This window comes from Haliotis asinina, chromosome 1, assembly GCF_037392515.1.
Source record: "Haliotis asinina isolate JCU_RB_2024 chromosome 1, JCU_Hal_asi_v2, whole genome shotgun sequence".
Taxonomy (NCBI): Eukaryota; Metazoa; Mollusca; class Gastropoda; order Lepetellida; family Haliotidae; genus Haliotis; species Haliotis asinina.
In genome coordinates, this window is record NC_090280.1 from 95,190,145 (window position 1) to 95,204,370 (window position 14,226).

A 14,226-nucleotide genomic window follows, 5' to 3' on the forward strand; every position below is an offset into this window, starting at 1 on the left:
CACTTGTCTTTCTGTGCAAATGGATTGCTTACACCACACACGCACACACACATCACACATGTGTCCGCAATACATGGTCACCTCGTTTTCGGAAGATCAACTTCACAAACACCCTTGCCCTCTGACGGCTTGGATAGAAATATAAGGAACTTGGCACTTTTACGTAGTCTTCCACAAGAACATTGAACTATTCACCAATGAGAATAGAAAGGGAAAAGGATGAACCAGAAAACCTATACATATGTATATATATACACACGACTATGCGAAGGAACACACTCCTTCTCTGTGCTAGTCTATTATACTGGGTGCTCAAGTTTCAAAATGAAATGCAAATCAGATATGCTATATCCCGGAAAAGCCTTCATATGCGTCTCAACACCAACTCATTCAGAACAGGAAATACTGGAAAGAGACACAAACGGCCATTTGTGAGAAATAATGCATTGCAAAACATCAAAAACTTTCGTGGCCAATATGGGGCTCGAACCCATGACATCCGCGTTATTAGCACGGCGCTCTAACCAACTGAGCTAATTGGCCATCTTAACAACCATGGGAATAATAAGCAAGACATTCGCCTTCCACAAGGCCCTGACAAGCTGAGCTTGTCGGTTAAGCAACATGGTCGACACATGTATGCACGTGTACTGGGCACTTGTCTTTCTGTGCAAATGGATTGCTTACACCACACACGCACACACACATCACACATGTGTCCGCAATACATGGTCACCTCGTTTTCGGAAGATCAACTTCACAAACACCCTTGCCCTCTGACGGCTTGGATAGAAATATAAGGAACTTGGCACTTTTACGTAGTCTTCCACAAGAACATTGAACTATTCACCAATGAGAATAGAAAGGGAAAAGGATGAACCAGAAAACCTATACATATGTATATATATACACACGACTATGCGAAGGAACACTCCTTCTCTGTGCTAGTCTATTATACTGGGTGCTCAAGTTTCAAAATGAAATGCAAATCAGATATGCTATATCCCGGAAAAGCCTTCATATGCGTCTCAACACCAACTCATTCAGAACAGGAAATACTGGAAAGAGACACAAACGGCCATTTGTGAGAAATAATGCATTGCAAAACATCAAAAACTTTCGTGGCCAATATGGGGCTCGAACCCATGACATCCGCGTTATTAGCACGGCGCTCTAACCAACTGAGCTAATCGGCCATCTTAACAACCATGGGAATAATAAGCAAGACATTCGCCTTCCACAAGGCCCTGACAAGCTGAGCTTGTCGGTTAAGCAACATGGTCGACACATGTATGCACGTGTACTGGGCACTTGTCTTTCTGTGCAAATGGATTGCTTACACCACACACGCACACACACATCACACATGTGTCCGCAATACATGGTCACCTCGTTTTCGGAAGATAAGTATCATGCAAAACTTCACAAACACCCTTGCCCTCTGACGGCTTGGATAGAAATATAAGGAACTTGGCACTTTTACGTAGTCTTCCACAAGAACATTGAACTATTCACCAATGAGAATAGAAAGGGAAAAGGATGAACCAGAAAACCTATACATATGTATATATATACACACGACTATGCGAAGGAACACACTCCTTCTCTGTGCTAGTCTATTATACTGGGTGCTCAAGTTTCAAAATGAAATGCAAATCAGATATGCTATATCCCGGAAAAGCCTTCATATGCGTCTCAACACCAACTCATTCAGAACAGGAAATACTGGAAAGAGACACAAACGGCCATTTGTGAGAAATAATGCATTGCAAAACATCAAAAACTTTCGTGGCCAATATGGGGCTCGAACCCATGACATCCGCGTTATTAGCACGGCGCTCTAACCAACTGAGCTAATCGGCCATCTTAACAACCATGGGAATAATAAGCAAGACATTCGCCTTCCACAAGGCCCTGACAAGCTGAGCTTGTCGGTTAAGCAACATGGTCGACACATGTATGCACGTGTACTGGGCACTTGTCTTTCTGTGCAAATGGATTGCTTACACCACACACGCACACACACATCACACATGTGTCCGCAATACATGGTCACCTCGTTTTCGGAAGATCAACTTCACAAACACCCTTGCCCTCTGACGGCTTGGATAGAAATATAAGGAACTTGGCACTTTTACGTAGTCTTCCACAAGAACATTGAACTATTCACCAATGAGAATAGAAAGGGAAAAGGATGAACCAGAAAACCTATACATATGTATATATATACACACGACTATGCGAAGGAACACACTTCTTCTCTGTGCTAGTCTATTATACTGGGTGCTCAAGTTTCAAAATGAAATGCAAATCAGATATGCTATATCCCGGAAAAGCCTTCATATGCGTCTCAACACCAACTCATTCAGAACAGGAAATACTGGAAAGAGACACAAACGGCCATTTGTGAGAAATAATGCATTGCAAAACATCAAAAACTTTCGTGGCCAATATGGGGCTCGAACCCATGACATCCGCGTTATTAGCACGGCGCTCTAACCAACTGAGCTAATTGGCCATCTTAACAACCATGGGAATAATAAGCAAGACATTCGCCTTCCACAAGGCCCTGACAAGCTGAGCTTGTCGGTTAAGCAACATGGTCGACACATGTATGCACGTGTACTGGGCACTTGTCTTTCTGTGCAAATGGATTGCTTACACCACACACGCACACACACATCACACATGTGTCCGCAATACATGGTCACCTCGTTTTCGGAAGATCAACTTCACAAACACCCTTGCCCTCTGACGGCTTGGATAGAAATATAAGGAACTTGGCACTTTTACGTAGTCTTCCACAAGAACATTGAACTATTCACCAATGAGAATAGAAAGGGAAAAGGATGAACCAGAAAACCTATACATATGTATATATATACACACGACTATGCGAAGGAACACACTCCTTCTCTGTGCTAGTCTATTATACTGGGTGCTCAAGTTTCAAAATGAAATGCAAATCAGATATGCTATATCCCGGAAAAGCCTTCATATGCGTCTCAACACCAACTCATTCAGAACAGGAAATACTGGAAAGAGACACAAACGGCCATTTGTGAGAAATAATGCATTGCAAAACATCAAAAACTTTCGTGGCCAATATGGGGCTCGAACCCATGACATCCGCGTTATTAGCACGGCGCTCTAACCAACTGAGCTAATCGGCCATCTTAACAACCATGGGAATAATAAGCAAGACATTCGCCTTCCACAAGGCCCTGACAAGCTGAGCTTGTCGGTTAAGCAACATGGTCGACACATGTATGCACGTGTACTGGGCACTTGTCTTTCTGTGCAAATGGATTGCTTACACCACACACGCACACACACATCACACATGTGTCCGCAATACATGGTCACCTCGTTTTCGGAAGATCAACTTCACAAACACCCTTGCCCTCTGACGGCTTGGATAGAAATATAAGGAACTTGGCACTTTTACGTAGTCTTCCACAAGAACATTGAACTATTCACCAATGAGAATAGAAAGGGAAAAGGATGAACCAGAAAACCTATACATATGTATATATATACACACGACTATGCGAAGGAACACACTTCTTCTCTGTGCTAGTCTATTATACTGGGTGCTCAAGTTTCAAAATGAAATGCAAATCAGATATGCTATATCCCGGAAAAGCCTTCATATGCGTCTCAACACCAACTCATTCAGAACAGGAAATACTGGAAAGAGACACAAACGGCCATTTGTGAGAAATAATGCATTGCAAAACATCAAAAACTTTCGTGGCCAATATGGGGCTCGAACCCATGACATCCGCGTTATTAGCACGGCGCTCTAACCAACTGAGCTAATTGGCCATCTTAACAACCATGGGAATAATAAGCAAGACATTCGCCTTCCACAAGGCCCTGACAAGCTGAGCTTGTCGGTTAAGCAACATGGTCGACACATGTATGCACGTGTACTGGGCACTTGTCTTTCTGTGCAAATGGATTGCTTACACCACACACGCACACACACATCACACATGTGTCCGCAATACATGGTCACCTCGTTTTCGGAAGATCAACTTCACAAACACCCTTGCCCTCTGACGGCTTGGATAGAAATATAAGGAACTTGGCACTTTTACGTAGTCTTCCACAAGAACATTGAACTATTCACCAATGAGAATAGAAAGGGAAAAGGATGAACCAGAAAACCTATACATATGTATATATATACACACGACTATGCGAAGGAACACACTCCTTCTCTGTGCTAGTCTATTATACTGGGTGCTCAAGTTTCAAAATGAAATGCAAATCAGATATGCTATATCCCGGAAAAGCCTTCATATGCGTCTCAACACCAACTCATTCAGAACAGGAAATACTGGAAAGAGACACAAACGGCCATTTGTGAGAAATAATGCATTGCAAAACATCAAAAACTTTCGTGGCCAATATGGGGCTCGAACCCATGACATCCGCGTTATTAGCACGGCGCTCTAACCAACTGAGCTAATCGGCCATCTTAACAACCATGGGAATAATAAGCAAGACATTCGCCTTCCACAAGGCCCTGACAAGCTGAGCTTGTCGGTTAAGCAACATGGTCGACACATGTATGCACGTGTACTGGGCACTTGTCTTTCTGTGCAAATGGATTGCTTACACCACACACGCACACACACATCACACATGTGTCCGCAATACATGGTCACCTCGTTTTCGGAAGATAAGTATCATGCAAAACTTCACAAACACCCTTGCCCTCTGACGGCTTGGATAGAAATATAAGGAACTTGGCACTTTTACGTAGTCTTCCACAAGAACATTGAACTATTCACCAATGAGAATAGAAAGGGAAAAGGATGAACCAGAAAACCTATACATATGTATATATATACACACGACTATGCGAAGGAACACACTCCTTCTCTGTGCTAGTCTATTATACTGGGTGCTCAAGTTTCAAAATGAAATGCAAATCAGATATGCTATATCCCGGAAAAGCCTTCATATGCGTCTCAACACCAACTCATTCAGAACAGGAAATACTGGAAAGAGACACAAACGGCCATTTGTGAGAAATAATGCATTGCAAAACATCAAAAACTTTCGTGGCCAATATGGGGCTCGAACCCATGACATCCGCGTTATTAGCACGGCGCTCTAACCAACTGAGCTAATCGGCCATCTTAACAACCATGGGAATAATAAGCAAGACATTCGCCTTCCACAAGGCCCTGACAAGCTGAGCTTGTCGGTTAAGCAACATGGTCGACACATGTATGCACGTGTACTGGGCACTTGTCTTTCTGTGCAAATGGATTGCTTACACCACACACGCACACACACATCACACATGTGTCCGCAATACATGGTCACCTCGTTTTCGGAAGATAAGTATCATGCAAAACTTCACAAACACCCTTGCCCTCTGACGGCTTGGATAGAAATATAAGGAACTTGGCACTTTTACGTAGTCTTCCACAAGAACATTGAACTATTCACCAATGAGAATAGAAAGGGAAAAGGATGAACCAGAAAACCTATACATATGTATATATATACACACGACTATGCGAAGGAACACACTCCTTCTCTGTGCTAGTCTATTATACTGGGTGCTCAAGTTTCAAAATGAAATGCAAATCAGATATGCTATATCCCGGAAAAGCCTTCATATGCGTCTCAACACCAACTCATTCAGAACAGGAAATACTGGAAAGAGACACAAACGGCCATTTGTGAGAAATAATGCATTGCAAAACATCAAAAACTTTCGTGGCCAATATGGGGCTCGAACCCATGACATCCGCGTTATTAGCACGGCGCTCTAACCAACTGAGCTAATCGGCCATCCTAACAACCATGGGAATAATAAGCAAGACATTCGCCTTCCACAAGGCCCTGACAAGCTGAGCTTGTCGGTTAAGCAACATGGTCGACACATGTATGCACGTGTACTGGGCACTTGTCTTTCTGTGCAAATGGATTGCTTACACCACACACGCACACACACATCACACATGTGTCCGCAATACATGGTCACCTCGTTTTCGGAAGATCAACTTCACAAACACCCTTGCCCTCTGACGGCTTGGATAGAAATATAAGGAACTTGGCACTTTTACGTAGTCTTCCACAAGAACATTGAACTATTCACCAATGAGAATAGAAAGGGAAAAGGATGAACCAGAAAACCTATACATATGTATATATATACACACGACTATGCGAAGGAACACACTCCTTCTCTGTGCTAGTCTATTATACTGGGTGCTCAAGTTTCAAAATGAAATGCAAATCAGATATGCTATATCCCGGAAAAGCCTTCATATGCGTCTCAACACCAACTCATTCAGAACAGGAAATACTGGAAAGAGACACAAACGGCCATTTGTGAGAAATAATGCATTGCAAAACATCAAAAACTTTCGTGGCCAATATGGGGCTCGAACCCATGACATCCGCGTTATTAGCACGGCGCTCTAACCAACTGAGCTAATCGGCCATCTTAACAACCATGGGAATAATAAGCAAGACATTCGCCTTCCACAAGGCCCTGACAAGCTGAGCTTGTCGGTTAAGCAACATGGTCGACACATGTATGCATGTGTACTGGGCACTTGTCTTTCTGTGCAAATGGATTGCTTACACCACACACGCACACACACATCACACATGTGTCCGCAATACATGGTCACCTCGTTTTCGGAAGATCAACTTCACAAACACCCTTGCCCTCTGACGGCTTGGATAGAAATATAAGGAACTTGGCACTTTTACGTAGTCTTCCACAAGAACATTGAACTATTCACCAATGAGAATAGAAAGGGAAAAGGATGAACCAGAAAACCTATACATATGTATATATATACACACGACTATGCGAAGGAACACACTCCTTCTCTGTGCTAGTCTATTATACTGGGTGCTCAAGTTTCAAAATGAAATGCAAATCAGATATGCTATATCCCGGAAAAGCCTTCATATGCGTCTCAACACCAACTCATTCAGAACAGGAAATACTGGAAAGAGACACAAACGGCCATTTGTGAGAAATAATGCATTGCAAAACATCAAAAACTTTCGTGGCCAATATGGGGCTCGAACCCATGACATCCGCGTTATTAGCACGGCGCTCTAACCAACTGAGCTAATCGGCCATCTTAACAACCATGGGAATAATAAGCAAGACATTCGCCTTCCACAAGGCCCTGACAAGCTGAGCTTGTCGGTTAAGCAACATGGTCGACACATGTATGCACGTGTACTGGGCACTTGTCTTTCTGTGCAAATGGATTGCTTACACCACACACGCACACACACATCACACATGTGTCCGCAATACATGGTCACCTCGTTTTCGGAAGATAAGTATCATGCAAAACTTCACAAACACCCTTGCCCTCTGACGGCTTGGATAGAAATATAAGGAACTTGGCACTTTTACGTAGTCTTCCACAAGAACATTGAACTATTCACCAATGAGAATAGAAAGGGAAAAGGATGAACCAGAAAACCTATACACATGTATATATATACACACGACTATGCGAAGGAACACACTCCTTCTCTGTGCTAGTCTATTATACTGGGTGCTCAAGTTTCAAAATGAAATGCAAATCAGATATGCTATATCCCGGAAAAGCCTTCATATGCGTCTCAACACCAACTCATTCAGAACAGGAAATACTGGAAAGAGACACAAACGGCCATTTGTGAGAAATAATGCATTGCAAAACATCAAAAACTTTCGTGGCCAATATGGGGCTCGAACCCATGACATCCGCGTTATTAGCACGGCGCTCTAACCAACTGAGCTAATCGGCCATCTTAACAACCGTGGGAATAATAAGCAAGACATTCGCCTTCCACAAGGCCCTGACAAGCTGAGCTTGTCGGTTAAGCAACATGGTCGACACATGTATGCACGTGTACTGGGCACTTGTCTTTCTGTGCAAATGGATTGCTTACACCACACACGCACACACACATCACACATGTGTCCGCAATACATGGTCACCTCTTTTTCGGAAGATCAACTTCACAAACACCCTTGCCCTCTGACGGCTTGGATAGAAATATAAGGAACTTGGCACTTTTACGTAGTCTTCCACAAGAACATTGAACTATTCACCAATGAGAATAGAAAGGGAAAAGGATGAACCAGAAAACCTATACATATGTATATATATACACACGACTATGCGAAGGAACACACTCCTTCTCTGTGCTAGTCTATTATACTGGGTGCTCAAGTTTCAAAATGAAATGCAAATCAGATATGCTATATCCCGGAAAAGCCTTCATATGCGTCTCAACACCAACTCATTCAGAACAGGAAATACTGGAAAGAGACACAAACGGCCATTTGTGAGAAATAATGCATTGCAAAACATCAAAAACTTTCGTGGCCAATATGGGGCTCGAACCCATGACATCCGCGTTATTAGCACGGCGCTCTAACCAACTGAGCTAATCGGCCATCTTAACAACCATGGGAATAATAAGCAAGACATTCGCCTTCCACAAGGCCCTGACAAGCTGAGCTTGTCGGTTAAGCAACATGGTCGACACATGTATGCACGTGTACTGGGCACTTGTCTTTCTGTGCAAATGGATTGCTTACACCACACACGCACACACACATCACACATGTGTCCGCAATACATGGTCACCTCGTTTTCGGAAGATAAGTATCATGCAAAACTTCACAAACACCCTTGCCCTCTGACGGCTTGGATAGAAATATAAGGAACTTGGCACTTTTACGTAGTCTTCCACAAGAACATTGAACTATTCACCAATGAGAATAGAAAGGGAAAAGGATGAACCAGAAAACCTATACATATGTATATATATACACACGACTATGCGAAGGAACACACTCCTTCTCTGTGCTAGTCTATTATACTGGGTGCTCAAGTTTCAAAATGAAATGCAAATCAGATATGCTATATCCCGGAAAAGCCTTCATATGCGTCTCAACACCAACTCATTCAGAACAGGAAATACTGGAAAGAGACACAAACGGCCATTTGTGAGAAATAATGCATTGCAAAACATCAAAAACTTTCGTGGCCAATATGGGGCTCGAACCCATGACATCCGCGTTATTAGCACGGCGCTCTAACCAACTGAGCTAATCGGCCATCTTAACAACCATGGGAATAATAAGCAAGACATTCGCCTTCCACAAGGCCCTGACAAGCTGAGCTTGTCGGTTAAGCAACATGGTCGACACATGTATGCACGTGTACTGGGCACTTGTCTTTCTGTGCAAATGGATTGCTTACACCACACACGCACACACACATCACACATGTGTCCGCAATACATGGTCACCTCGTTTTCGGAAGATAAGTATCATGCAAAACTTCACAAACACCCTTGCCCTCTGACGGCTTGGATAGAAATATAAGGAACTTGGCACTTTTACGTAGTCTTCCACAAGAACATTGAACTATTCACCAATGAGAATAGAAAGGGAAAAGGATGAACCAGAAAACCTATACATATGTATATATATACACACGACTATGCGAAGGAACACACTCCTTCTCTGTGCTAGTCTATTATACTGGGTGCTCAAGTTTCAAAATGAAATGCAAATCAGATATGCTATATCCCGGAAAAGCCTTCATATGCGTCTCAACACCAACTCATTCAGAACAGGAAATACTGGAAAGAGACACAAACGGCCATTTGTGAGAAATAATGCATTGCAAAACATCAAAAACTTTCGTGGCCAATATGGGGCTCGAACCCATGACATCCGCGTTATTAGCACGGCGCTCTAACCAACTGAGCTAATCGGCCATCTTAACAACCATGGGAATAATAAGCAAGACATTCGCCTTCCACAAGGCCCTGACAAGCTGAGCTTGTCGGTTAAGCAACATGGTCGACACATGTATGCACGTGTACTGGGCACTTGTCTTTCTGTGCAAATGGATTGCTTACACCACACACGCACACACACATCACACATGTGTCCGCAATACATGGTCACCTCTTTTTCGGAAGATCAACTTCACAAACACCCTTGCCCTCTGACGGCTTGGATAGAAATATAAGGAACTTGGCACTTTTACGTAGTCTTCCACAAGAACATTGAACTATTCACCAATGAGAATAGAAAGGGAAAAGGATGAACCAGAAAACCTATACATATGTATATATATACACACGACTATGCGAAGGAACACACTCCTTCTCTGTGCTAGTCTATTATACTGGGTGCTCAAGTTTCAAAATGAAATGCAAATCAGATATGCTATATCCCGGAAAAGCCTTCATATGCGTCTCAACACCAACTCATTCAGAACAGGAAATACTGGAAAGAGACACAAACGGCCATTTGTGAGAAATAATGCATTGCAAAACATCAAAAACTTTCGTGGCCAATATGGGGCTCGAACCCATGACATCCGCGTTATTAGCACGGCGCTCTAACCAACTGAGCTAATCGGCCATCTTAACAACCATGGGAATAATAAGCAAGACATTCGCCTTCCACAAGGGCCTGACAAGCTGAGCTTGTCGGTTAAGCAACATGGTCGACACATGTATGCACGTGTACTGGGCACTTGTCTTTCTGTGCAAATGGATTGCTTACACCACACACGCACACACACATCACACATGTGTCCGCAATACATGGTCACCTCGTTTTCGGAAGATAAGTATCATGCAAAACTTCACAAACACCCTTGCCCTCTGACGGCTTGGATAGAAATATAAGGAACTTGGCACTTTTACGTAGTCTTCCACAAGAACATTGAACTATTCACCAATGAGAATAGAAAGGGAAAAGGATGAACCAGAAAACCTATACATATGTATATATATACACACGACTATGCGAAGGAACACACTCCTTCTCTGTGCTAGTCTATTATACTGGGTGCTCAAGTTTCAAAATGAAATGCAAATCAGATATGCTATATCCCGGAAAAGCCTTCATATGCGTCTCAACACCAACTCATTCAGAACAGGAAATACTGGAAAGAGACACAAACGGCCATTTGTGAGAAATAATGCATTGCAAAACATCAAAAACTTTCGTGGCCAATATGGGGCTCGAACCCATGACATCCGCGTTATTAGCACGGCGCTCTAACCAACTGAGCTAATCGGCCATCTTAACAACCATGGGAATAATAAGCAAGACATTCGCCTTCCACAAGGCCCTGACAAGCTGAGCTTGTCGGTTAAGCAACATGGTCGACACATGTATGCACGTGTACTGGGCACTTGTCTTTCTGTGCAAATGGATTGCTTACACCACACACGCACACACACATCACACATGTGTCCGCAATACATGGTCACCTCGTTTTCGGAAGATAAGTATCATGCAAAACTTCACAAACACCCTTGCCCTCTGACGGCTTGGATAGAAATATAAGGAACTTGGCACTTTTACGTAGTCTTCCACAAGAACATTGAACTATTCACCAATGAGAATAGAAAGGGAAAAGGATGAACCAGAAAACCTATACATATGTATATATATACACACGACTATGCGAAGGAACACACTCCTTCTCTGTGCTAGTCTATTATACTGGGTGCTCAAGTTTCAAAATGAAATGCAAATCAGATATGCTATATCCCGGAAAAGCCTTCATATGCGTCTCAACACCAACTCATTCAGAACAGGAAATACTGGAAAGAGACACAAACGGCCATTTGTGAGAAATAATGCATTGCAAAACATCAAAAACTTTCGTGGCCAATATGGGGCTCGAACCCATGACATCCGCGTTATTAGCACGGCGCTCTAACCAACTGAGCTAATCGGCCATCTTAACAACCATGGGAATAATAAGCAAGACATTCGCCTTCCACAAGGCCCTGACAAGCTGAGCTTGTCGGTTAAGCAACATGGTCGACACATGTATGCATGTGTACTGGGCACTTGTCTTTCTGTGCAAATGGATTGCTTACACCACACACGCACACACACATCACACATGTGTCCGCAATACATGGTCACCTCGTTTTCGGAAGATAAGTATCATGCAAAACTTCACAAACACCCTTGCCCTCTGACGGCTTGGATAGAAATATAAGGAACTTGGCACTTTTACGTAGTCTTCCACAAGAACATTGAACTATTCACCAATGAGAATAGAAAGGGAAAAGGATGAACCAGAAAACCTATACATATGTATATATATACACACGACTATGCGAAGGAACACACTCCTTCTCTGTGCTAGTCTATTATACTGGGTGCTCAAGTTTCAAAATGAAATGCAAATCAGATATGCTATATCCCGGAAAAGCCTTCATATGCGTCTCAACACCAACTCATTCAGAACAGGAAATACTGGAAAGAGACACAAACGGCCATTTGTGAGAAATAATGCATTGCAAAACATCAAAAACTTTCGTGGCCAATATGGGGCTCGAACCCATGACATCCGCGTTATTAGCACGGCGCTCTAACCAACTGAGCTAATCGGCCATCTTAACAACCATGGGAATAATAAGCAAGACATTCGCCTTCCACAAGGGCCTGACAAGCTGAGCTTGTCGGTTAAGCAACATGGTCGACACATGTATGCATGTGTACTGGGCACTTGTCTTTCTGTGCAAATGGATTGCTTACACCACACACGCACACACACATCACACATGTGTCCGCAATACATGGTCACCTCGTTTTCGGAAGATAAGTATCATGCAAAACTTCACAAACACCCTTGCCCTCTGACGGCTTGGATAGAAATATAAGGAACTTGGCACTTTTACGTAGTCTTCCACAAGAACATTGAACTATTCACCAATGAGAATAGAAAGGGAAAAGGATGAACCAGAAAACCTATACATATGTATATATATACACACGACTATGCGAAGGAACACACTTCTTCTCTGTGCTAGTCTATTATACTGGGTGCTCAAGTTTCAAAATGAAATGCAAATCAGATATGCTATATCCCGGAAAAGCCTTCATATGCGTCTCAACACCAACTCATTCAGAACAGGAAATACTGGAAAGAGACACAAACGGCCATTTGTGAGAAATAATGCATTGCAAAACATCAAAAACTTTCGTGGCCAATATGGGGCTCGAACCCATGACATCCGCGTTATTAGCACGGCGCTCTAACCAACTGAGCTAATCGGCCATCTTAACAACCATGGGAATAAATAAGCAAGACATTCGCCTTCCACAAGGCCCTGACAAGCTGAGCTTGTCGGTTAAGCAACATGGTCGACACATGTATGCACGTGTACTGGGCACTTGTCTTTCTGTGCAAATGGATTGCTTACACCACACACGCACACACACATCACACATGTGTCCGCAATACATGGTCACCTCGTTTTCGGAAGATCAACTTCACAAACACCCTTGCCCTCTGACGGCTTGGATAGAAATATAAGGAACTTGGCACTTTTACGTAGTCTTCCACAAGAACATTGAACTATTCACCAATGAGAATAGAAAGGGAAAAGGATGAACCAGAAAACCTATACATATGTATATATATACACACGACTATGCGAAGGAACACACTCCTTCTCTGTGCTAGTCTATTATACTGGGTGCTCAAGTTTCAAAATGAAATGCAAATCAGATATGCTATATCCCGGAAAAGCCTTCATATGCGTCTCAACACCAACTCATTCAGAACAGGAAATACTGGAAAGAGACACAAACGGCCATTTGTGAGAAATAATGCATTGCAAAACATCAAAAACTTTCGTGGCCAATATGGGGCTCGAACCCATGACATCCGCGTTATTAGCACGGCGCTCTAACCAACTGAGCTAATCGGCCATCTTAACAACCATGGGAATAATAAGCAAGACATTCGCCTTCCACAAGGGCCTGACAAGCTGAGCTTGTCGGTTAAGCAACATGGTCGACACATGTATGCACGTGTACTGGGCACTTGTCTTTCTGTGCAAATGGACTGCTTACACCACACACGCACACACACATCACACATGTGTCCGCAATACATGGTCACCTCGTTTTCGGAAGATAAGTATCATGCAAAACTTCACAAACACCCTTGCCCTCTGACGGCTTGGATAGAAATATAAGGAACTTGGCACTTTTACGTAGTCTTCCACAAGAACATTGAACTATTCACCAATGAGAATAGAAAGGGAAAAGGATGAACCAGAAAACCTATACATATGTATATATATACACACGACTATGCGAAGGAACACACTCCTTCTCTGTGCTAGTCTATTATACTGGGTGCTCAAGTTTCAAAATGAAATGCAAATCAG

The 14,226-nt window shown here is 42.9% G+C and overlaps 21 non-coding genes across 21 annotated transcripts; all 21 read right to left on the bottom strand.

Moving 5' to 3' along the window:
* Positions 1–469: 469 nt before the first annotated feature.
* On the bottom strand, positions 470–543 carry Trnai-aau (transfer RNA isoleucine (anticodon AAU)). Its single transcript has one exon. It is a non-coding gene; the product is annotated as a tRNA-Ile (tRNA).
* Positions 544–1,122: 579 nt separating this feature from the next.
* Positions 1,123–1,196, bottom strand: Trnai-aau (transfer RNA isoleucine (anticodon AAU)). The gene has a single exon. It is a non-coding gene; the product is annotated as a tRNA-Ile (tRNA).
* Positions 1,197–1,789: 593 nt separating this feature from the next.
* Positions 1,790–1,863, bottom strand: Trnai-aau (transfer RNA isoleucine (anticodon AAU)). Its single transcript has one exon. It is a non-coding gene; the product is annotated as a tRNA-Ile (tRNA).
* Positions 1,864–2,444: 581 nt separating this feature from the next.
* Positions 2,445–2,518, bottom strand: Trnai-aau (transfer RNA isoleucine (anticodon AAU)). Its single transcript has one exon. It is a non-coding gene; the product is annotated as a tRNA-Ile (tRNA).
* Positions 2,519–3,099: 581 nt separating this feature from the next.
* Positions 3,100–3,173, bottom strand: Trnai-aau (transfer RNA isoleucine (anticodon AAU)). The gene has a single exon. It is a non-coding gene; the product is annotated as a tRNA-Ile (tRNA).
* A 581-nt stretch (positions 3,174–3,754) lies between these two features.
* Positions 3,755–3,828, bottom strand: Trnai-aau (transfer RNA isoleucine (anticodon AAU)). The gene has a single exon. It is a non-coding gene; the product is annotated as a tRNA-Ile (tRNA).
* A 581-nt stretch (positions 3,829–4,409) lies between these two features.
* On the bottom strand, positions 4,410–4,483 carry Trnai-aau (transfer RNA isoleucine (anticodon AAU)). The gene has a single exon. It is a non-coding gene; the product is annotated as a tRNA-Ile (tRNA).
* A 593-nt stretch (positions 4,484–5,076) lies between these two features.
* On the bottom strand, positions 5,077–5,150 carry Trnai-aau (transfer RNA isoleucine (anticodon AAU)). Its single transcript has one exon. It is a non-coding gene; the product is annotated as a tRNA-Ile (tRNA).
* A 593-nt stretch (positions 5,151–5,743) lies between these two features.
* Positions 5,744–5,817, bottom strand: Trnai-aau (transfer RNA isoleucine (anticodon AAU)). The gene has a single exon. It is a non-coding gene; the product is annotated as a tRNA-Ile (tRNA).
* Positions 5,818–6,398: 581 nt separating this feature from the next.
* Trnai-aau (transfer RNA isoleucine (anticodon AAU)) lies at positions 6,399–6,472 on the bottom strand. Its single transcript has one exon. It is a non-coding gene; the product is annotated as a tRNA-Ile (tRNA).
* Positions 6,473–7,053: 581 nt separating this feature from the next.
* Positions 7,054–7,127, bottom strand: Trnai-aau (transfer RNA isoleucine (anticodon AAU)). The gene has a single exon. It is a non-coding gene; the product is annotated as a tRNA-Ile (tRNA).
* Positions 7,128–7,720: 593 nt separating this feature from the next.
* On the bottom strand, positions 7,721–7,794 carry Trnai-aau (transfer RNA isoleucine (anticodon AAU)). Its single transcript has one exon. It is a non-coding gene; the product is annotated as a tRNA-Ile (tRNA).
* A 581-nt stretch (positions 7,795–8,375) lies between these two features.
* Trnai-aau (transfer RNA isoleucine (anticodon AAU)) lies at positions 8,376–8,449 on the bottom strand. Its single transcript has one exon. It is a non-coding gene; the product is annotated as a tRNA-Ile (tRNA).
* Positions 8,450–9,042: 593 nt separating this feature from the next.
* On the bottom strand, positions 9,043–9,116 carry Trnai-aau (transfer RNA isoleucine (anticodon AAU)). The gene has a single exon. It is a non-coding gene; the product is annotated as a tRNA-Ile (tRNA).
* Positions 9,117–9,709: 593 nt separating this feature from the next.
* Positions 9,710–9,783, bottom strand: Trnai-aau (transfer RNA isoleucine (anticodon AAU)). Its single transcript has one exon. It is a non-coding gene; the product is annotated as a tRNA-Ile (tRNA).
* A 581-nt stretch (positions 9,784–10,364) lies between these two features.
* Trnai-aau (transfer RNA isoleucine (anticodon AAU)) lies at positions 10,365–10,438 on the bottom strand. The gene has a single exon. It is a non-coding gene; the product is annotated as a tRNA-Ile (tRNA).
* Positions 10,439–11,031: 593 nt separating this feature from the next.
* Positions 11,032–11,105, bottom strand: Trnai-aau (transfer RNA isoleucine (anticodon AAU)). Its single transcript has one exon. It is a non-coding gene; the product is annotated as a tRNA-Ile (tRNA).
* A 593-nt stretch (positions 11,106–11,698) lies between these two features.
* Trnai-aau (transfer RNA isoleucine (anticodon AAU)) lies at positions 11,699–11,772 on the bottom strand. Its single transcript has one exon. It is a non-coding gene; the product is annotated as a tRNA-Ile (tRNA).
* Positions 11,773–12,365: 593 nt separating this feature from the next.
* On the bottom strand, positions 12,366–12,439 carry Trnai-aau (transfer RNA isoleucine (anticodon AAU)). Its single transcript has one exon. It is a non-coding gene; the product is annotated as a tRNA-Ile (tRNA).
* A 593-nt stretch (positions 12,440–13,032) lies between these two features.
* On the bottom strand, positions 13,033–13,106 carry Trnai-aau (transfer RNA isoleucine (anticodon AAU)). The gene has a single exon. It is a non-coding gene; the product is annotated as a tRNA-Ile (tRNA).
* Positions 13,107–13,688: 582 nt separating this feature from the next.
* Positions 13,689–13,762, bottom strand: Trnai-aau (transfer RNA isoleucine (anticodon AAU)). The gene has a single exon. It is a non-coding gene; the product is annotated as a tRNA-Ile (tRNA).
* Between the last annotated feature and the right edge of the window lie 464 nt (positions 13,763–14,226).